This window comes from Heterocephalus glaber, unplaced genomic scaffold (genome assembly GCF_053883595.1).
Source record: "Heterocephalus glaber isolate CG9 unplaced genomic scaffold, H.glaber_assembly_v1.0 deba00001813, whole genome shotgun sequence".
Classification (NCBI taxonomy): Eukaryota; Metazoa; Chordata; class Mammalia; order Rodentia; family Bathyergidae; genus Heterocephalus; species Heterocephalus glaber.
In genome coordinates, this window is record NW_028258484.1 from 3,048,749 (window position 1) to 3,071,665 (window position 22,917).

At 44.6% G+C, this 22,917-nt stretch overlaps 2 long non-coding RNA genes across 3 annotated transcripts; one reads left to right on the top strand and one right to left on the bottom strand.

The window, feature by feature from the left end:
• Window positions 1-2,911: 2,911 nt before the first annotated feature.
• LOC110346468 (uncharacterized) lies at window positions 2,912-7,518 on the bottom strand. Its single transcript, XR_002390548.2, has 4 exons — window positions 7,461-7,518; window positions 5,457-5,574; window positions 4,410-4,567; window positions 2,912-3,981 (listed from the first exon to the last, which is right to left on the bottom strand). It is a non-coding gene; the product is annotated as an uncharacterized LOC110346468 (long non-coding RNA).
• Window positions 7,519-20,462: 12,944 nt separating this feature from the next.
• LOC110346464 (uncharacterized) lies at window positions 20,463-22,522 on the top strand. Of its 2 annotated transcripts, XR_002390542.2 has the most exons (5): window positions 20,463-20,657; window positions 20,972-21,285; window positions 21,395-21,500; window positions 21,632-22,015; window positions 22,228-22,522. It is a non-coding gene; the product is annotated as an uncharacterized LOC110346464 (long non-coding RNA). The 2 variants fall into 2 exon arrangements; XR_015448346.1 differs by having other exon boundaries at window positions 20,463-21,285.
• The last annotated feature ends 395 nt before the right edge of the window (window positions 22,523-22,917 follow it).

Sequence of the window (22,917 nt, forward strand, 5' to 3'; positions counted from 1 at the left end):
GCGCAAGGACCTGAGTTCGATCCCCAGTACCAAAAACAAAAACAAATCACTTTCATACACACCAGCACGTATGTGCACTGAGAATGTGCAAGATGGGGGAGGGGACAATTTCTCCCCAACTGACACATCTTGAACGTTTCATAAATGTTACACATTTATGTCTAATGGAAAACTGTGCTGTAGAGGGTGGAGGACTCACCAAAATCAAATAGAGATACCATTGGGAGGATAATGAGAAACACATAGATAATGATCAGATGGATGCTCTTGAGCCCCTACCAACCAATGGCATGGACCATGCCCTTGGGGTCCTTCTTCCTCTGCCAGCTGAGGTGACCCCCCTAGCTTGCCCATAGAGGCTTCAGGGCTGTGCTTCTCCTTCTTAGCTACAGAGCTTCACAGAATGAGCTCCAAGTGTGCACCCACCAGGCCCTCACCATGTTCTCACTGAAACCTCAAGTGCCTGGCACTCAAGCATGTTTGATATTTATACTGGAAAAATTATTTGAAAGGGGGAGGAGACAGATCATTATCCCCATTGCCCAGATGAGAAAACAGGTTGGGAAAGCTGAAATAGCTGGTGCACATAGCTTTGGTAGAGGAGGTGGGAGTTGAGTCCAGGGCCAGGAAGACTGCCTACACTGGCTGTGAGTCATGATGGGCTCCGGTACAGAGACAAGGTCTGACACACAGCAGCCTTTGACATTCTGTCAGAACATCAGGTATGACCTAAGTGCTGATCCTCAAGGGGCCCACAGTCTCGGGGGGCGATGGTAATGAAATAGATCATCCTACGTTGCCGTATTGTGCCCCCTGAAGAAGGACTTGAAGAGTGGCCCTTGAGATTTACAACCTCTGGGTGCGAATAGCATGTTGCTCTCCCCACCCTGCCTTGCTAACTCAGGGACAAGCCTGAATTTTACTTGTCTCTTTGTCTCCAGAGTCTGGTGCAGGCTCAGCACAGTAGGTACCTAGGAAATGTGAGCTGTTGCCAGCTTCTACCTTGGTCTATGGATTTTGCGTGGGGCTGCAGAGATAGGGAGTGTCGTATAAACATGATACATGTTCACAGAAGTGCTCCCTCCTATGCTGATACAAGCTCCCTTGGGCACATACATGGACACACATAAAGCAGCACAAGTCCCGGCATTCAGTGGCATGCAAACTTCCCCACATCTCCCCCATGGATGGCTAAATTCCTAGGTGAACCCACAGCTTCTCCGGATCCACATGTTCACTCAGGTATGCAAGAAGCATTCTTAGACTTCCACATGCAGCTACCTGTCTCCATGAACCAGCCAAAGGCAGCCAGGGCTCAGGGCCTGGGCTTTCTCCTCTTGCACATATACACCTTGAAGGTCACAAGCATGGGGCCAAAAACCTTGCAATGGTTGCATCAAAACCAGCTCCAAGATGTCTCCAGGCCTCTTTCCTCTCCTACCTGCTCACCACCTGTTCCTACTCCACTAGGCCACCTGCCCGAAGCAACTTAAAAAAAAACAAAACTGTCCATCTCGGTCTGTCCCCAGATCCTGCACACCTCCAAACCCCAGCCAGAGTGCACTCAGAAAATCCTCTGCTTACCACCAGGCCCCAAGGGAGTGGAAATGCCTTCCAGGTGGTATTATCCCTCCTGCCTGCACTAGAAATGGACTCTGGACCCAACAGGAAATGGGGCAGGCAATGCCCCAGCAGTTCTGAGAGAAAGCATGAGAGACCATGCAGACCCAGTGTGAAGAGGACCAGTGTGGGTTTGCTCACGTTCCCTCTCCTTGTCCTCTCCCATCCTCCCTGTAGCCCTGTCTTCTTTGCTATGGCCTCATTATAACCAGTTCTGTTCTGACCTCTCCCATCAGTCCTAACCCCATACATTTGAACTGTATCAGCAATAGCCTTGCAACACTTGGCTTGCATTATCCGATCTTGGAGTACTGTGAAGTAGCATGCTGCTCATCGTTGTCCCCACTCTACAGATGAAACACTAAAGTCTGGAAAGGTGAATAACTTCCTTGAGGTCACAGGACTTGCTGGCACTTGGTGGAAGGAACCTGATGTTTCTGGCACATCAGACTGAAATAGAAGTGAAGCTAAAATAGGCTCAGGATAGGCTTCAGGATACACTGAGCTTGAAAATGATGAGAAAGGGGCAGAGAAAGACATCAAAACATTAACAGTGGGTGCCTTAGAGGTTGGGGATGCATGTAAAAAATATTTTTACCCCCTTTTATTTTCCAAATTTTCTATTACAAGCATGTTTGATATTTATGCTAGAAAAATTACTTGAAAAGGGGAGGAGACAGATATAGAAGAATAAATTTCTAACAGAACTATAAGCATTGACAAGAAGGATATTTGGGAAGGGGGTAGGGAAGGATTCCTGGATCGATACTCCCCCACCCCCCATGGTATTTGTTCATCAGCCTTTCTGTGGAAAGGGCCCCAATCTTCTCTTGGGGAGCTCATCCCTACCTGGGGCAATTCTGTTTCCTCCCTCCCTGGCTCTTCTTCCTCACTGCAGACCCACACCCTGAGCTGTGTTGGGAGCGTTGTATGCCTGACCCTCTCTTGCCCCTTGCCTGCCCGATGCCCTTCTCCAGGCCTTGACACAGCACCCTTGGTGCCTAGTTGAGGAAGGCTGAGTGCAGAGTTGGTTTCCTCCTGGAAACCTGCCTTGACTGAGCACTCCTGCCTCATCTTACTCATCACCTGGGTGTTAGAAGCTTCACTGGCACAACTATATTTTGTACCAGTGGCTACATTAACACACAACATACTTGAATTTAGGAGATGTTAGGCATCCTTGCTAAACTGAGACCCTGTCTCTTGTTTCTTTTCCCTTTTTTCTATTTTCCTCCCCACCCTGCCCCACCCCAGGGATTGAACCCAGAGCCTGGAATGTACTAGACAAATGCTCTATCACTGAGCTACAGCCTCCTGGATCTCCCCTATCCCCATTTCTTTTATATCTCTTGCTTTCTCCCATAGAAAAACTGAACTTAGCCCACAGTAGGTTGATCATTAAATATTTGAATTAATGAGTGAATATATAACACTAGGCCCTGGACAGTAGATCCAACTTATTATTATTTTGTTTTTGTTTTTGGTACTAGGGATCGAACTCAGGACCTTGCACTTGCAAGGCAGGTGCAGTGCCACTGAGCTAAATCCCGGGCCCAAACGCAACTTACTGATGGCTAGAAATCCTCCCTTGAGTTGATAATGTTCCTGAGCGACCAGGTGTCCTCCCCTCTGTACTAGCATAGTTGGAACTAGGAGGAGTGTTCTGAGTAGTCCAGTTCTGTCACAGATACGAAGGTAGGTAGGTAGGTAGGTAGGTAGTGGGACGGTAGTGACCTGGAATGAACATCCCAACTTCAAAAGCCTGCTCTATCATTCTCACAAGTTGACAGGTGGCATATATGTCTCGCTTTGCCTGGCCACTGGACTCACCATGAATAATCCCTCTACTCCATTTCTGGTTACCATTTCCAGAGTTGTTAGGGCACAGCAAGATGACTGTGTAGGCCCCACAGCGCAGCAAACGCACAGCTCTGTGGGTCTTTGACTCCTCAGAATCCTCCAAGAGGCCTTTCCAGGGGCCAAGCACCAAGGAAAGACTCTACAGGAGGTGTTTTGCAGCAGAAAGGTGCTCCACACAGCGCACAGCCACAGCTTGTGGTCACAAGAAAGAAAGAAAAAGGAAAGAAGGAATGAAGGAAAGAGGAAGGCAAGAACAACTTTCTTAGAAAATAGAAATAAAGAATAATGCCAGAATTTACTATAAATAATATTCTAGGGAATATTAGGCACAGAAGCCTTTGCAACAACTTCTATTTTGTTTTCATTGCAGTCACTTCTTGCTCTCTGCAAAGGAAGGGTGAGAGAAGAGGATCCTGTCTTGAAAATCAGAAGGTCCCTAGAGGAATGCAGTCTTTTGCCATTTTAGGAGACAGCCACTTCCTCCAGGCCGCACTTTCATAACTGCAGGTATAAATAGGTTTGCGGAAGACAATCATTAACCAAGTCCTGTCACAGACAGTTGGACCCCTGAAAGTTTTCCTGAGCTCAGTACAGCACTCTGGGGCACAGCCAGACCCCTTTCTTTAAACCGGGGAGAGTTTCAAACCTGGGTTTATTTCTGGGAAACAGTAAGCTCAGGCTTAACTTGTGTTTTTTTGTAATTAATTTAAAAAATTTTTATAGTACATGATTGTGATATATAATGATTACGTTCATTGTTGGGAGTTGGTACAGGTACATAACACTTCTTAATTCTTTTTACTTCCCCTTCCCCTTCTAACCTTGGTCTCTTTTTAAGTTATTTAAAAAAAATAACATGACTTACTTCATTTCCCTGAAAATTTTCCATTTCATATATAGTATGAGTACATAATATCAATTGAACATACCGTCATCCCCTAGTACCCTGGGGAATTGGGTCCAGGATAACCCTCCTCAGATACCAAGATCGAAAGATGTTCTAGTCCCTTCTATAAAATAGCATAGTTGGGGCTGGGGATGTAGATCATCCTGAGTACTTGTCTAGCATGAGGTCATGAGTTTGATCCTGAAAATCACAAAACAATTAATAAATAAAATGGCATAGCATTTGTATATAACCTGCACAATCCTCCTGTGTACTTTAAATCATCTGTAGGTCACTTGTAACACCTAATACAATATAAATAATTGTTATACTGGGGCCGGGGATTTAGCTCAGTGGTTTTGCCACCTGCTGTGCAAGCTCAAGGACCCGAGTTCGATCCCTGGTACCAAAAAAAACCACAAAAAAAACCCTACAGCAGGTGTATCCAACCTGCAATCCTGTGCAGCTAGTAATGTGGCTCCACCAGATTGTAAATTTTAACATTATTATGTGATTTTTAGAAATATTTTTCACGATTGGACTGTGTGGTGCTTGAGCACCAAGTAGAGGCGGACACAGTGCTAACTCAGACTCCTGCACTTGCCACATACATTTGAATGGAAAACAAAGTGTATCAGATATTACATGTGTTTGTGCAACTTAGTAAGAAAAACTCAGCAATTACTTAGTATTTAACCTACCTACATTTGGGCTTGTTGTGTTGTTTTGTAAAATAAGTTGAAATAGTTCTTTTTGGCAGCTGAGGGACAGGAACCACAAAAATGTATCAAATAGTTTTTTGTTCATGATATTGTTAGAATTACATATACAATATAAACAATACTAGAAAAATAGTGGCTTATTTATCAATTTTTGTATCTTAGCATGGAAATTTTGTTACTTATATACATTAACAATATTATATACTTTATATATAGCCCAACACAATTTCTTTTCACTCAATGTGGCCCAGGCAAGCTGACAGGTTGGACATTCACAGCTGACAGCATTTGACATTTCTATATAACTGTAAGCTAGTTTTGAGTACTTATTATGTGCCGGGCATAATATCAACTCATTTAATACTCACAGTATTTTACAGTTGAGGAAACTGAGGCACAGGGAAGCTAACTGGCCAGCTCATAAACTTGGAAGTGCAATTAGAACCCAGGGAGTTGGTGTCAGAGGCTGTGTGTTTAATCCCTGTGCTGCAGTAAAGAGAAGAAAGTAAAAGGAGAATCAACTCATTGTCCCAGGGAGAAAGTAGCTAGGACAATACTGAAGGCAGTGATATTTGAGCTGGATCTTGCAGAATTTTTTTTCCTTTGAATCCTTCCCCTTTACTAAATGGCACAGTTCACCCTATTTTATATAAATGTTTGAAAAGGAGCCATGTTTTCCCACCGGTTGTTGTTATAACTGTAAGGGATGACCCTGCAAAGCATGCCTTTGTTGTACTGAGTTCCACTTGGGAGCAAAAGGAGGCTGAAAGGGTGTTGGGGATTTAGGATAGGAAGTGTCTTTTGAAACCCGCCATACCCTTCCAGTCTGTGTTACTGCCTCTGGAATCACACTGCCAGTCCCCACTCGCACCCCCAGTGCGAAAGTCATCCCCAGTTTCTCCTCTGGGCTTAGCAAAGAGCTTCACACCTTCCTCCTCTTGAGGGCTTCTACGATCTGGCTGTAATGGCCCCATCTCTCCAATAGGGGTCACCGACCCCAACAAGGTGGACACCTATGGTAGCGTGGAGAGAATCCCGGGTCCTCACCTAAACTTGTCACCGGCTTCCTCTGTGACTTGGATTTTCTTATCCATAAAACAGGGATAATACTTATCTGCCAATTTACAAAACATTGATGAGCATATGAGGAAGACCTGGCCACCTTTCAGTGGATTCAGGAGCAGCACACTGACTCTCTCCCAGTTCCTGTCCAGATGATTTCATTCCACAACTACGTTTGAACATTACTCACCGCTCCAGGTGCCACGTATGATCAGAAATTATTCCTACCTGACACAAAAGGACTTTGAATAAAGGTTTAAAGCAGAATAATCCTGCCTATGGGAGGAGGCTCTGGCTCTCCCTGCTGGGCGCCAGAAACAACAGCCTCTGCCCTAGGGAAGATAGTGAATGGAGTATGAAGCGAAAGTGTATCTACCTCCTGTGACTGGAAGAATCTCTCACCCAATAACTCATCTCCACCTCACACGATCCAGCCTACACATGGGGAAACTGAGCGCCCAGAAGCGAATGACCTGCTCAAGGATCTAGCTTCCAGAAACTTCCCAGACAGCTAATTCCAGAACGTGGACTGGGAAGGGACAGTGAGAGAAGACAAGAGGCCAGAGCGGTCTGGAAGGGACAGAGAACGGAGACTTTCTTGCCCTGACACCCCGGCTGGCGTCGGGAGCCAAGGGCGGCGGCCAGCCTTCTGCACGAGCGCCCCCTGCTGGTTTCAGGTCTGGGGCATCCAGGCGGAGGCGGTTCCTCAGCGAAGGGCCCCTCTAAGGCCGCGAAATACGCTCAGAGAAAAAGCAGGAAGGCCCCAGGGGTCGTCCTAACCCCTTCACTGCGCACCTAGCACACACAAAGTTGTAGGGGTAGTGACCTGCTCAAGGGCACTCAGCGAGCCAGCGGGTCGAGGATCTCCCAGGTTGCCTGCCTCACAGCACAGGGCCCTCCATCTCCCCTGTTCTAGCCCGCGCTCTAGGGCCCAGAGGGTCCCTGACTCTGCACTTTGCACCCTGCAAGCCCCTCCCCGCCCCTCTAGCTCCACCTGTTGGAGGAGCCCTGGAGCACGGCAGCCGCAGTGCGCTCCCTTGTCGGAAGCACTACAGCTAACGGCGGCCGCCCCTCTCCAGCCCTGAGTTAAAAGACCTCTCGGTGGCTATGTCTTCTGATTGCATTGTCTTGAGGCCAGGCAGGGGTCTGTTCTTTTATAGATTCTCCACTCTCTAGCCTCTCCCCACCCAGAGGTGCTGGGCTATAGGGCTGAACTCTCATTTGATGATAAATATTGATGCATGACTTTTTCTTCTTCCCACTGTAAAACAGTGCAGCAGGGTAGCTCTGGCCCTGGACAGCCTGGATACCTGGGTTGGCTCTTCAGCTCTTCCTTCTTAGCTGGGTAACCTTGCACAAGTAACTTAGTCTCTCATAGTTTTTGTTTCCTGACTAAAATAGAGACAAAGCTACTTTTTGAGCTGATTGTGAGGATTCAATGAGATCATGAATGTAGTGTGCCTGGCACATAACAGGTGGTGCTCAATAGATGGAAGATTTAATTAGACTACCAAGCAGCCTTGGGGTGGTCCTTCTGGTCTGATCCCTCTCGTATTTGGGACTTTCTTTCCTAGGTGTGAATCTTCCAACCTGAATCTACCCAGTCTCCTGCATCCTACTGAAGGCAGCATCTGGGAAGGGGTCTCATGGTAATTATATGGGGTCACAGGGAAAGGAGAGTGTTTTAGAATACAGAAAGTTGACCAAACATGGGAGTGACTGGGCCACAGTCAGGTAATATTCCCATGAAAGTAACCCTGGGTACTTGGGCTTGTTCCTCTCAATCTCTTGTTTATGTTGGCTTCCTTGCCCTGTGCTTGCTCTTTTTCTTTCTTTTTCTTTTTAGAGACAGAGTATCACTATGTAGTCTAGGATGGCCTTGAACGCATAACCCTCCTGCCTTAACTCCCTAAGTAGCTAGGATTACAGACACATACCACCATGCCTGGAACTCTTTTCTCTTTCTTTTCTTTTCTTTTCTTTCTTTCTTTCTTTCTCAGTACTAAGGATTGAACCTAGGACCTCAAGCATGCTAGGCAAATGCTCTACCACTGAGCTACATCCCCACCACATTTTTTTTTTTTGAGTCAGAGTCTCACTATTCCTGGCCTTGAACGCACTATGTAGCCTAGGCTAGCCTTGAACTCCCAACAATCCTCCTGCCTCAGCCTCCCAAGTGCTGGGATAACAGGTGTGTGCCACCATGCCAAGCTTCCCCAACAGTTTTTAAAGTTTATTTTGGGAAAGGGTCTCACTAAATTGCCCAGGCTTGAACTTATTTATGATCCTCCTGTTCAGCCTCCCGGGTTGCTGGGATGATAGACATGCACCGCCATGCCTGTTTCATCCCGTGTTCTTTCACAGCTTTCTGCCTCTTAGTGCTGATTACTCCTAGCTCCTGCGTCTTAGAACTTATAGCCTGTATTATGACCTCTCATGGTTCTCTGACACCCTAACTATGCCACCTCCATTCAGTGTGGGACCCAATAGCATCTCAACATTAATGTCTGAGAAGAGAGGACACCCCCACTGCTACTGCCTGGACACGTGGAGGCTACTGGCAATCCACAGACTAGATGCCTAAAGACCAATTTGGTTGGCCCAGCTGGTCCAGTTTTCAGGGGTGTGTGCTGTGAACATATTTGAGTGCCTAATAGAATGAGTATTTGATAGACATTGTTATAAGGGATATTTGAAAGTCATAAAAATTCATTTGAAATCCTCAGAAATGGAAATTACCCCAGTGAACTGTTTTATACAGTAAATAATATACTCTGTCTGGGAGGAGGAAATGGCAGAGGTGGTGATCAGCGGCAAAATTCAGCCTCTCTGAGATCCAGAACCCAGACACTGGGAAATAACAACTTGGAAAAGAAGAAAAAAAGAGAAGTAGATCACCAGGAATCAGGAAAGACTGACAGGAAAATTAGAAGCTGCAGAGAAGTTGGAGAGAGGTCGTGAGCGTAGAGAAAAGAACAAAACAATCTCAACACTGTCCCCAGCTTGCAGCTCAAGGAGAGAGGAATCTGGCTCCGCAAAAGCAAGCACAGATCTGAGGTCTGATTGCCTTCCCTATCTACCAGTGTGAGCAAGGACACGTCTCAGTGTGGACATTGCCACCACATGGGCTAACCAGAGCGGCCTTTGAAGTAGGTGAGGCACCTCACAAACCCACAGGGCACAATGCTAGGGGAGAAAATTGTGACTTGCTGGATTCCAAAACTGCCAACCTGGAAGGAAACCACTCATTTAAATACACATAGAAAAAAAAAACTGTTTTTTTTTTTTTCGGTACCGGGGATTAAACTCTGGGACCTTGCGCTTGTGAGGCAGGCAGCAGAACCACTGAGCTAAATCCCCGGTCCAAAAATTTTTTTGTGTTCTTGGACTCATTTTCTTTTTTTCCTATTTTTTTCTTTTTCTTCTTCACTCATTTACTGGCATTTGGAGAATTTTTCCTTTTTTCTTTCTTCTTTTTAATCATCTTTTAAATTTTTTTCTATTTTTTTATTTTTCATAATTTCTTTTTTCTCTCATTTTTCTTTTATCTTCTATTTCTTACTTGTTTTTTTTTTCTATTACCTTACCTAATTCGGTAAATATCCTTCTATTCCTTAATAGGATCCTTTGTCTCATTTTTCTTTCCTCCTAATCTTGCATTGTTCAATTTAAAAAATTTTTTTCCTTGCATTCTCCTATTCCCAACCCTATATCTTTAATAGTATAACCATTAAGCTTTATTAATCATTGGATAGTTAGTTAACCCTATGTTACTCCTGTTGAATTCTTTTCTATCATTAGTGAAGGTATAGTTGTCACATTCAGTAGATTTGCTGTATGTCAGTATTTGGTTTGTCTTAGTGTTTATACTATATAGATTTCTTTTTTAAGGCTAAAGGTGGAGATATATGTATACATATATATATTTGGTACCAGGGATCAAACTCAGGACCTTACAAGGCAGGCACAGTGCCACTGAGTTAAATCCCCGGCCCTGTTTGGTTTTTTGAGACAGGGTCTCACTTTGTACCCCAGGGTGGTCTTTAACTCATGGCAATCCTCCTGCCTCAGTCACTCAAGTGCTACTACAGGTGTGCACTACCATGCCCTGCTAATTATTGGTTCTTATAGTATGTCAATATCCAGTTTGTCCTGGACAGTATTACTTACTGTTGCTGATTTACTTGATATTGCCAGGCTTGCATTATTGTTGCTATTAAGAGGATTTCTTTGTATGACAATACCTGGATTAGCTTTGTGACATTAACAAAATTGAAGTCCATTCCTGGAGAACTAGGTGCTGGGCCAATTACACTGCATCCTCCCCTCCCAAATCAAGATCTGTCTGATCTTGGGACACAGGTAACGGACTATAGTTAGCCATGCCCTGAGTTCATCATGGAAAAGCAGACTAACTAAAGCGTTCCTCATACTAGCAACAAAGTCTTTCCACTCTAAGTGACTGATCATAAACCTAAGCACAAAACAAAACAAACAAACAAAAACAAAATGACAAGACAACAAAATGCCTCCCCAAACTCCCAACTCTCTCAGAGCTGATCCATGGTGCAAATAGGAGGAGAAAAGCAAAAGCTATAAAAGCCAAATTATTTGAAAGGATAACAGAAGAGATTAAAAACCAGATCAATGAGGTGTTTGGCAGGATCACAGAAGATACAATATTATCTTGGTTTACAAATGCTTTTGTTTGCAAATAATTTTGTTCAGCAAACAGAAGTGTTTGGCAAAGTTGTGCTTTTGTTTGCAAACTCTGCATCTGGTGACAAACAGGCCAAGGCCATCTTTCCCACACAAACATAAACATGGCCATCTTTTCCAAAATTGTAGAACAAATTAAGTTCATGAACCAAGGCACCACTATATAAACAGATAATGGATATAATAAGCAAAACGATCAGAGAGTTTACAGAAAACACTAAAAAAAGCTAGCTGAGTTAAACAAAATGATATAAAACATGAATGACCAGTTTAGCAAAGAATTACAGTCTGTGATAGGGTTCCAAAAAGAAATCCAAGAGGTTAAAAATTACACTGAAAGTCTGGATAGCAAAAGCAACCAATGTGAGGACAGAATATTAAAATTAGAAGATGGGGAGGTGCCTTCAAAGACCAATTACTCAGAGATTCCTTAAAAACGTTAAGAGAGGACTGCGGATTTAGCTCAGTGGTTTCACCGCCTGCTGCGCAAGCGCAAGGACCCGAGTTCAATCCCCGGTACCAAAAAAAAAAAGAAGGTTAAGAGAACATAAAAAATGGATCCAACAGTGGCTCGATGAAGCAAAAAAGACTAACCTAAGATTAATTGGAATAGGTGAAAAATCAGAAGACACCGCAAAGGGGATTTAAAAAAGAACCGTTTACAGAAATAATAACAGAAAACTTTCCAAATATAGGGAAAGAATTAACTTCCAACTAAGATTTATATATGCTGCAAAACAGTCTTTCACAATTGATGGAGAAATAAGGTCTTTCCATGACCAAGGACACTTCAAGAAATTCATGGCTTGGGGCTGGGGATTTAGCTCAGTGGTTTTGCCGCCTGCTGCGCAAGCCCAGGGACCCGAGTTTGATCCCCGGTACCTTAAAAAAAAAAAGAAATTCATGGCCACTAAACCAGCACTACAAAAATTTTCAGCAGCACATGGAACATTCTCCAAAATAGACCACATACTAGTCCATACAGCATGCATAAGTAAATACAAAAGAATCAAAATTATTATTATCAGGTAGATCATAGTGCAAACAAAACTAGAAGTCAATGGCAAAAGAAATCACAGAAATTATCCAACACATGGAAATTAAACTACCCTTTTGAATAATCAATGGGTGACAGAAGAAATTAGACAGTTCCTAGAATTAAACAATAATGCCAGTACAACACACCAGAACCTATGGGACACAATGAAAGCAGATCTAAGGGGGAAATTTATATCTGTGAATGCCTACATCAGAAAAATGAGCAAATCCAAATAAACAATCTAGTGTTGCACCTCAAGGTCCTAGAGAAACAAGAACAATTCAAATGCAAAGCTTGTACAAGGAAGGAAATTATAAAGCTCAAAAAGATCAGAGAAGAAATTAATGAAATTGAGACCAAAAAACCCCACCCACAAACAATCAATGGGTCAAAGAACTGGTTCTTTAAAAGAATAAACAAAGTAGACAAATCCCTAGCCAATCTTAGCAAAAAAGAGTAAAGATCCAAATTAATGGAATTAGAAATGAAAAAGCAAAATCGTAATGGACTCATAACTTGTACTTAAAAAATGGAGAATTCATCGATCCCTGGTACCAAGAAAAAAAAAAAAGGAGAATTCAGAAGAAATGGATAGATTCTTAGATACATATGAACTACCAAAGCTGAGCCAAGAAGATATAAAAACCCTGAATAATCCAATATTAGGAAATGAAGTTGAAGCAGTAATTAAAAAAAAAAAACCCTACCAAGTAGAGCCCAGGTCCCAAATTCTGCCAAATTCTAAAGAACTCTAGGAAAGATCTAATGCCAACACTCCTTAAACTCTTTAATGAAATTGAAATGGAAGGAATACTCCTAAAGTCATTACTGGAAGCTAGGAAGATAACATTACTCTGATTCCAAAACCGGAAAAGGACCCAGCCAAAAAAAGAACTACAGGCCAATCTCTTTAATGAACATAGATGCAAAAATCCCCAATAAGATACTGGCAAATAGAACACAATGAAACATCAAAAAGATCATACATCATGACCTAGTAAGATTCATCCCATGGATGCAAGGATGCTTTAACATATGCAAATCAATAAATGTAAACACTACATAAACAGAAGCAAGGAGAAAAATCACATGATCAGCTCACTTGATGCAGAAAAATTCTTTGACAAAATCTAATATCCATAACATTCACAATAAAAACCCTGAATAAAATAGATATAGAAGGGCCTTATCTCAATCTGATAAAAGCCATTTATGGCAAATTAATGGCCAACATCATATTAAGTGGAGAGAAGCTGAAATCTTTCCTTCTAAAATCAAGAACAAGACAAGGATGTCTGCTATCACCACTGCTGTTCAATATACTGTAGTTCTTGAAATAGAGCAATCAGGCAAGAGAAAGAAATAAAAGGGATATGCATAGGAAAGGAAGAAGTCAAATTATCACTATCTTCAAGACATGATCCTCTACAGAGAAGTCCACCAAAAGACTCTAGAATTAAGCTGGGTGTTGTGATCCCAGCACTCAGGAATCTGAGACAGGAGGATCATTGTGAGTTCAAGGCCAGCCTGAACTATATAGTGAAACCCTACATAGGGTCAAAAAACCCTCCCCGCAAAACACCTAGAACTAATAACCAAATCTGTATATAGCAGGATACAAAGTCAACACACAAAAATCAATAGTGTTCCTGTATACCAATAATAAACTCACTGAGAAAGAAGTTAAGGAAACCATACCTTTTACAATGACATCAAAAAAAATTAAACACTTAGAAATTAACCTAACAGGGCCAGGGATTTAGCTCAAGTGGTTTCACCGCCTGCTGCGCAAGCCCAAGGACCTGAGTTCGATCCCTGGTACCAAAAAAAAAAAAAAAGAAAAGAAAAGAAATTAACCTAACCAAAGAAGTGAAAGACTTCTACAACAAAAACTACAGTACTCTGTAAAAGGAGTTCAAAGAAGCTATCGGCAAATGGAAAGATATCACCTGTTCCTGGATAAGCAGAACCAGTACAGTCAAAATGGCCATACTTCCAAAACTGCTTTAATGCAGTCAAAATACCATCAGCATTCCTCATAGAATTAGAAAAAACAATCCGAAAATTCATATTGGGCCAGAAGAGACCCAGAATAGAAAAAGCAACACTGGACAACAAGAGCAAAGCAGGAGGCATCACAATCCCAGACTTCAAGTTATCCTGCAAAGCTTAGTAACAAAAACATAATGGTATTGGGGGGAAAAGACAGACATGTGGATCAGTGAAACATTCAGCTACTTGATCTTTGACAAAGGAGCTAAAAACTTACACTGGAGGAAAGACAGCCTCTTTAATGAAGGGTGCTGGGAAAACTGGCTTTCCACCTCTCACCATGTACTAAACTAAAATAAAAATGGATTAAAGATCTAAATATCGGGCCAGGGATTTAGCTCAGTGGTTCCATCGCCTGCCGCACAAGCTAAAGGTCCCAAGTTCGATCCCCGGTACCAAAAAAAATAATAATAAAAAAATCTATCAAAAGAGAAACACTAAATCTGTGGTATGATAAAATAGGTAAAACTCTTAAAGACATAGGCATAGCCAAAGACTTTCTGAACAGAATTCCAACTGCACAAGAAATAATACCAACAATCAACAAATGGAATCAAATATAATTAAAAAGCTTCTGCACAGCAAAGGAAACAACCAACAGGGTGAAGGGACAACCTACAGAATGGGAAATGTTTAATGTTTTTTGCCAGCTATCCCTTGGGCCGAGGACTAATATCTAGCATATATAAAGAACTGTAGGCCCAGGATTTAGCTCAGTGGTTTCACCACCTGCTGCACAAGTGCAAGGACCCAAGTTCGATCCCTGGTACCAAAAAAAAAAAGAACTGTAACAAATTAGATCCTCCCAGAACAAAAGACCCAGTCAAAAAATGGGCAACTGAACTGAACAGACACTTCTCAGAAGAAATACAAATAGCCAATAAATATATGAAAAAATGTTCAATGTCTCTGGGCATTAGAGAAATGCAAAATAAAACAACACTAAGATTTCATCTTAAGCCAGAAAGAATGGCTGTTATTAAGCAATTAGATAATAACAAATGCTGGAGAGGCTGCAGAAAAAAAAGGAAACCTTGTACATTGTTGGTGGGAATGTAAACTAGTACAAATGGAAGTCAGTCTGGAAATTCTTCAAAAAATTAAAAATAGAAATTCCATTTGACCCAGCTATTTCCCTTGTAGGTATCTTCATGAAAGAGTTAAAGATATCATATTAGAGTGATACATGCACATCCATATTTATAGTAGCACAATTCACAATAGCTAAATCTTGGAAGCAGCCTAAATGCAGGGCCGGGGATTTAGCTCAGTGGTTCCGGTGCCTGCCTCACAAGCGCAAGGTCCCAAGTTTGATCCCCAGTACCAAAAAAAAAAAAAAAAAAAAGAAAAGAAAAGAAAATGCAGTATTTATACACAATCGAGTACTACTCTGCCATAAAGAAGGGTAAACTTGAGTCATTTGTAAAAAAATGAATGTACTTTGATACCACAATGAATTTTGTTTAAGACAGGGTCTCGATATGTAGTTTAGGGTGGCCTTGAACTCATTATGTACCCCAGACTGGTCCCCATCTGGCAGCAATCCTCCTGAGAGGACTCAGCCTCCTGAGTGCTGGCATTACAGGTATGCACCACCACGCCCAGTGAGACCACAGTGTTAAGTGAAATAAGTCAGATATACAAGATTACATGATTTCTCCTATATGAGAAACCCAAAATATAAATAAAGAGCAAAATAAAAGATAATAGCAAATAGCAAGTTGGATCTTTTGCACATGGGAAGAAGACCAAGAGGTGGAGGGAGGGGAAAGGAAGGGAATAAAAAAGAATTAAGATGTGTTATGTACATGTACCAACTCCCCATGAGGAGTGCGATCTTTATGTACTATAAACATGTACTAACAAAAACAAATACATTTTTTAAAATCCTCTATTCCAAAGTGTCTGTGTTTTAAGCCCAGATTTGAATGGACTGCATCTGCTTGGAGCTGTCTATACTCACATGTGCGTTCCAGCCAACATGGCTCCGGGAAACAGGCTGTCAGCAGACCTCAACTCATTGGCATGAGCATCAGCACCTTTCCATTTCCCAAATGACCTATGAAAAAACTTTTTCTGTAATTTATTTAAAAAGGAGCCCTGCTCCATCTCTTCCCTTCCACCCACTCACCTCGCTCCTTTCCCTCCCGACTGCACACTAGTCATGAGGTCCTGCTCCAGCAGAGAGAGCAAAAGCCTGAATCATCAGCCAGATAGCTCTGACAGGAAGCTGCAAGACCAGCGGCACAGTGTGGCTTTTCTCCCTCTGATCATTCCAGGTAGAAGCAGAAAGGGGACCGAGATGTGAAAGGATCCTGGCGGTTGAGGCTCAGCCTGGAGTTGCCTGATGCCTGCTCACACCCTTACTCCTAGAAGAACAGGAGATGTGCATGTGGATGAGGCTGACAGCCCCCCTGGGAGATTTAGAAACAGCTTCCTCCTCTTAGGCGGAGCTTCCAGCTGCTAGAAAATGGCCCCTGCAGATATTCCTGTAATGTGAATGGTCCCTAAGTTAAGGACCTTTTTGCAGTGCACAGTATAGTTGTGTGTGTCTGCCCTAAAGGCATCAGCAGGTGGATCCTCTGCAAGTGAGTGGAAGACTGAGTCTGGGTGGACAAACCTTTCCCCATGCACATTCCCAGCAGAGATGTCACCACCCTCCTGCGAACCCAGCCTCTGCCCTTTGAAGTCACCCCAGAGCCCTGGCTTTGAAATGAAAGCCAAGATCTGGGTTCAAATCTTATTTTAAGCACTTACTAGGACTGTGAGCTTGACTGGGTCACACAGGCTCCCTGGGCCACAAGTCCCTTCCTGGTGAGGCACAGGTGGCACCAGCTCTTTCGGGGCTTCAGTGAGGATTACGAGGGAAAAAAATGTAATACACCGAGACCTGAGCCTGGTGACTGTGGACTAATACATTTTCCCATTCATCCTCCAACTCTGCATAAGGAGCATCAGCACCAGGCTCCTTGAGCAGGTTATCTCTCGAGCCCCATTGCTGCAGTGGAGTTTGATTCACAAGTAAACGGGTAAAACAAATGTTATGTGAAATATTTGCAAGAGTCCTATGCTTATATCTTCCTAAAGTGAAGGGTTCTTTTACACACCATAATTCTGATCCCTGGATTTCTTCATTTACACATATGACTTTTAAATTTTTCCAGGGCTTACTGAGCAGCAGTCTCTGTGTTAGAAGGACAGAGGTCAGCTGGTGGCATCCAACCAGGGTGGGCAACTGCTCACCTCTAGCTGGCTCCCCAGCATGGCCAATTGCTCTCTCCATTGGGCATTTTTCAATTCTATGGATGAATTGCCCCAACATATTGAGTATTATCAAATGTCTAGCACTGTGCTAATTCATTTCATTATCATATTTATTCCTCCCAATTTCCTCAGCAATTGACATTTACAATGACCACCTCAACCTGTTTTTAATCATTGACATTTGCAGTATAACATACTATACTTTGCTTCCTCTTATCAGTGCAATAAAACACAAAGATATGCAACATGTGTACTTGTTCTTTGCCCTGGAAACCCCATTTCACATAGAAATCCAAAGGAAAATCTCAGACTTTTTTGTGGGTACATGAAAAAGAGAAACCGTCCCTAGAAACCATATTTCATGAATGAATTTTTTTTTAATTCCAAGGACTGCTTCTCATATCCACCCTGATTTTCATTGGGTCTTCCAATTGGAATTCCAAAGTCCTCAATTCACTCTGCACTTTTTTGAGCTTCTCTCCTGGAAAGGGAATGGGAGTTCAATATTTGAGGTGAATTTCAAGATCTGTGGTGAGGTATTATTAGCACACACACACACACACACACACACACACACACACACGTGCGCGCGCGCGCAGAGAGGCTGCTTTCCTGGGATCTCCAGCAGGTGTCACTGTGACCCCAACCATCCTCCCAGGCTGTCCAGATCTGTGGGCACAATACCTTTGAGGTCTAGGGGACTTCCAGGGCCCCAGAGGCGGAACCTGGCCCTAAGGGAAGGATCCTGTCCCAAGGAGAAGAGTTCTATCTCCACTTTCTCCTGGGATCATTTTGGGGGAATGTCTATGGTTATCAAAGGTAGATCACCCTCATGGTCAAGACCCTGAGCAAGGGTGGAAAGGGTAGGAGTGAAGGGGGCATCAGGGCTGAGGCCTCTTCACTTCCCACTAACCTAGCTGGGTCTCTCCAGGGTCCATTAGGAGAGACACTACACACACACACAGACACACACACACACACACACACACACACACACACACACACACACACTGACCACCTGTCCTGAGCTTTGGGGACAAATTTCAGTGAAAGACAAGAGCTGCTCTGGGACAGGTATTACTCTACTGATGGGACTCAGAAGGCAAAAGATAGAAGAGAGTAGGACCCAAGAGATCACATTAACAGTTGGTCTCCCATTCAGAACAAGGGAAAGGCCTGGGATGTAGCTCAGTGTTAGAGGGCTTGCCTAGCATGTGTGAGGTCCTGAGTTCCACCCCCAGCACTGCAAGATGAATAAATAAATGGGCACATGCCTGTAGTCCCAACACTCCGGGAGGCTGAAGCAAGAGGATAAGTAGGTTCAGGCCTGGCCTGGGCAAATTAACAACTTATCAAGTCCATGTCTCAAAATTTTAAAAAAGGACTTGGGATGTAGCTTAGTGCACAGGTACTGCGTTCAATCTCCAATACTGCAAAATAAATAAGCAAAGAAATAAATTTTTTAAAATAAGGGAGACCACCTAGGGGGCTTGATCCTTTCTAGGGAGGAAGGTTGACACAGGAGTTCACCAATGGGCAATTTGGGGAACACTTCTGAGGCAAGGTGGGCTCCCAGGAACCACCCCCACACAAGCCAAAAAGGGGTATTCATGGGGAGGTGGCACCTGGGGGCTGGGGACCCTGTGAGAAGCTGGTTTGAGTTATGAAGAAATAGCAGAAGCACAGAGTTTGCCAGTGTGCAGGCCCAGCAGAACTTGCCTGTCACTCCCAGGACACTCCCTGATGGCCACCCCTCTGCAACTCCCACCCCTACCCCAGAGCCTGCCCTCTCCCAGGCCTCTGCAATTGGAACCAGTCACCACCTACCCCTCCAGTCATTGCAAGGACACCAACCTCTCCTCTCACTCAGCACCCTTCTCCTGAGAATTGCAAATCTGTCTTTTGGTTATTGCCTAGTGATAATTTGTGATGATTCGGGCCTTCTGGAAGCAAGTCTTGATCCCTGGGGTGGGGCCTGCCCCAGGATGGAGAAGGGAAAGACTCCAGGACTAGCAAAACCACATACTTCAGCAGGAAAAAAGATGCAAAGGAAGTTGGAGGGAAAGCAAGTCTTCCTGTCAGGAGTCCCTTTGTACAACCCTACACCCTCCTTGGGAGCCCTGGGTTCCAGGATATCCACGAAGGGGAAATGTTGCAGTACACATGTATGTGTGGAGTAGGATCTCCTGTGAGATACATGGTGTCTGATTTCATCCAGCACTAGCTCTCCTCCATGTTCTTTCACACACAAACACACGCCCATTCACACCCAGACAGCCTGGTAGGACAGCCAGGGAAGCAAGGTGGTCCTGGGCACCAAGCAGAGGACAACACCAGGTGCGAGCTCAGGTCAGCCTTCAGCAGTTCCCGGATGGGATAAAGAGAAGTCAGGCTCAGCCAGGTAGGAGGGGAGCTGAGGTGGGTTACTGTGTGTGTCTTCCTATCAGGAACCCTGATTCTAGGGGGTAATGTTCACAGGACTAGAGCCGGGGCTTTGGTGGCTTACTGGAAGAACAAAAGAAACAGCTCTTTATCTAACTTGACAGGGACAAGAAGTAGCAGAAATTGCAGCCTGTTTTCAGTGAGACATAGGAACACATGTTTGCATGGGCTTTATCCCAAGAAGCTCACTATCTGAGTCAAAGGAACCCTGGCAGACGCTCTCCCCCATCCCTCAGCAGCTTCCATTGGTGCACTGCTTCAGCTGGAGCACCTGGCACATTCACTCGATTACATGGCTCTCTGTTGACAGCCAGGGCCTGGAACACTTAAGACCTGGTTTTGTTAACAGTCCTCATCCTCTATTTACTCTCCTGGCCTCTATGTAGACTCTGCAGGGATACAGATGCACTCATTTCCTGTGCTGCAAGAACAGTCTCCAAGTGTCAGAGCACATCTAGGAGCAGCCTGTTCCCTCCATGGGGGTCTGTGACAAGGACAGGGTGGACAGAGTGCAAGTTTGAAGACTTTGCTCCCAATCCCACACCTTCTGAGTGCCCTGTTGATGATTCCTAGGACCCTAGACAGCCCCAGGCCCCAGTGGCCCAGCCAAAACCAACAGAAATACTTTTCCATGGGATGGATATGCCATGTTGGATTCCCCTGTCCTCTCTGCTAGCTTCCTGGGGCACCTGCATAGTGAGTGTCACCCCAGAGGTGGCTGTGACATCATAGTGACCAGGGCCACCACCTTGCCTTCCTGAGTCCTTGTCAGTTGCTCTACAGCCCAACCACATTCATCCATAACCCCCAGGAGCGGGGGCAGGGCTGGGGGCCAGGGGCTCCCCTAACTGCAGAGGCTAGCCTTACACACCCAGCAACACATGTCTCCCTTTATGGCCTGGGCTTTCTCTCGCTGCTTAAAGGCAACTGTGAAAAGAGCAGGGCTGATTCTGGCTGCCTGGCTGTCTCCTGGCAACAGGCCTGGCAGGAGGTCTTTCTTTCTCCCCCCAGCCTCCCTTCGCTCCTCCACCACCCCCCTTTTCCCTTCTCTGCCCTGTGTCTAGTGTTGTGTATCATTAAAACTTCCCTCCCAGCCACTTTGCAGCCAACAACCAGGCCCTTCTGGGGCCAGTTCCCTTAGGGCAGCTCAGCTGGCCCCAGGGGTGTGGGAGCCACGGGGTCAAGCCCCCAGAGAGGAGGCTTTGTGCTCTGGAACCAAGGCTTAAACTCGAGTTAGCAACCTTCAGCATGTTCAGGAGGGCAGCCCCTTGAGCCCTGCCCGCATCTCTTTCTCCTCCCTTCCAGGACGTCAGTCGCCTCACTGAGTGCCAGAGCCTTCCAAGAGAGCCACTGGGCACTGCCCAGCTGTACCAGTGCCTCCTGGGCCTCAACCCAGTACCCCTCACTTAGAAGGACAAGCTGAAGACTGGGGCAGCCCTAGTCAGAGGCCTGCAGCCAGCTCTGGCTGTGTCTTGGTCTGCTCTGAAAAGGGACAGGGACACAAAGGGTGGGGCCACAGGGATCACAGGGAGGCAGAACATCCAATCGCTGTGTGTGGGAACCAGAAGGACTCTTCATTTGGCCAATTTAATCTAGGGGAACATTGAGACCCAGAGAGGGTAAGTGCCTTGGCCAGAGCCACACAGCCAGTCAGGGGAAAGCTGGGGCTGGAATCCTGGTGTGGGGAGGATGAGACATCAGTATTTACTTTTTTTTTTTTTTAAACAGGGCCTTTGAACTTGCCATCTTCCTGCCTCAGCCTCCCAAATGTTGGGATTACAGGCATGCACCACCATACTTGGCAGAGTTTGTACCCTTCACTGGAGGGAAACAAGTGAGGGCCAATACCCCCTTGTGGGTCCCAAACTTCCCACTGCTAAAACAATGTCTGAGCCATGTCTGAACTTGACCCAGCCTCTCTAAGACCCTCTCTCTTACCTCTCCCACCCTACCCTACCCCTCTAGGAAGCCTCTGGCAGCCCTAGAGCACAAGGGTGACCCAGAGACTGGCTCAGCCTCTCTGGACAACTGGGAGACAGTTAAGCTTCCTTTCCTACCATGAGCATCATCGTGGTCACAGAGGCTCAGGAACTGAGGTGCTGTCATCCAACACACTTGTAATGAGTGTTCCCAAATCGCCTACCTGATACTTCAAGATACAGGACAGGAATGGTAGGGGCAGAGAATCTCAGTTCATGACCAGGGTGATTCCAGATGCAACCCTGGGAACTCCCATTTCTGCCAGCTCCAGGGCCCCTGGCCAACCAAGAAGATGCCCTGGTGGCACAGGCTGGCACATGTAGGAAACTCAGCCCTGTTGTCCCACCATCCAGGGTCTTCAGATCCCAGGTACTTCCATGCTACCTTCACTCCCCAGCTCCCACAACCTGTTCTACTATTTACTGCTACTTTTTCACACTTTTATTTAAATTGATTTGCTCTGTATTTATTAACTTTAATTGAGAAGAAAACTTCAGGTCACTGTAATTTTCACCCATTTGATTTCATACTAACCAGAGACTATAGCCCCCATGTCCCTGAATATTCACTTTCTTCCCTAGGAAGGGATCTTAGTAAGGGCTGGAGAGGCGTTGAAGTCCAAACAGGTTTTCTCCTTGACAATACTCAGAAAGAGAGAAGAGGAAAAGAATAGGGAATGTGAATAATGAGCCTTCTCACTGTGTGTGTGGATTCAGTCACCGAACACTGTGCTTTGCCTTGTGAGGCACCCGTGGTCTTCTCCAGCTACTGGAAAACATCATTAGCCAGAGAATTGTTCGTTAAATTATATCATTTGGCAAAACTATATTTCAGACTTTCTGAAATTGAAAGAAAAAATAAAGTAAAAGAAAAATATTTTTGTTGTGCTGTATACACACTGATTTGGGATTCAGAAAATATGATTTTTCTTCTCACCAGCCACAACCCTTGACACACACGGCAAAACACAAAGAGGTCAGCTAGAGGCAGGTGGTGAGGTGGAGGAGAAGGAAGCCTCTTGAGCTAAGTAAAGCTGGAGAGCTGGGAATATTTCCTTGTCACTGTCACCATCATCAACCCTCTGTCATTCAGACAGTCTGATCAGGATTTCACCATTTTAGGGGGTCACACACTAATACCCTGAACTCCCTGGGCAAATCGTGCTATTTAGCCCTGGGAGCTGTGAATTAGTATATCCATTTGCCAGATAATGAAATAAGCACCAAGAGATCTAAATAACATGTCAAAGCACGGGTAGGCAGTGGAGGAGC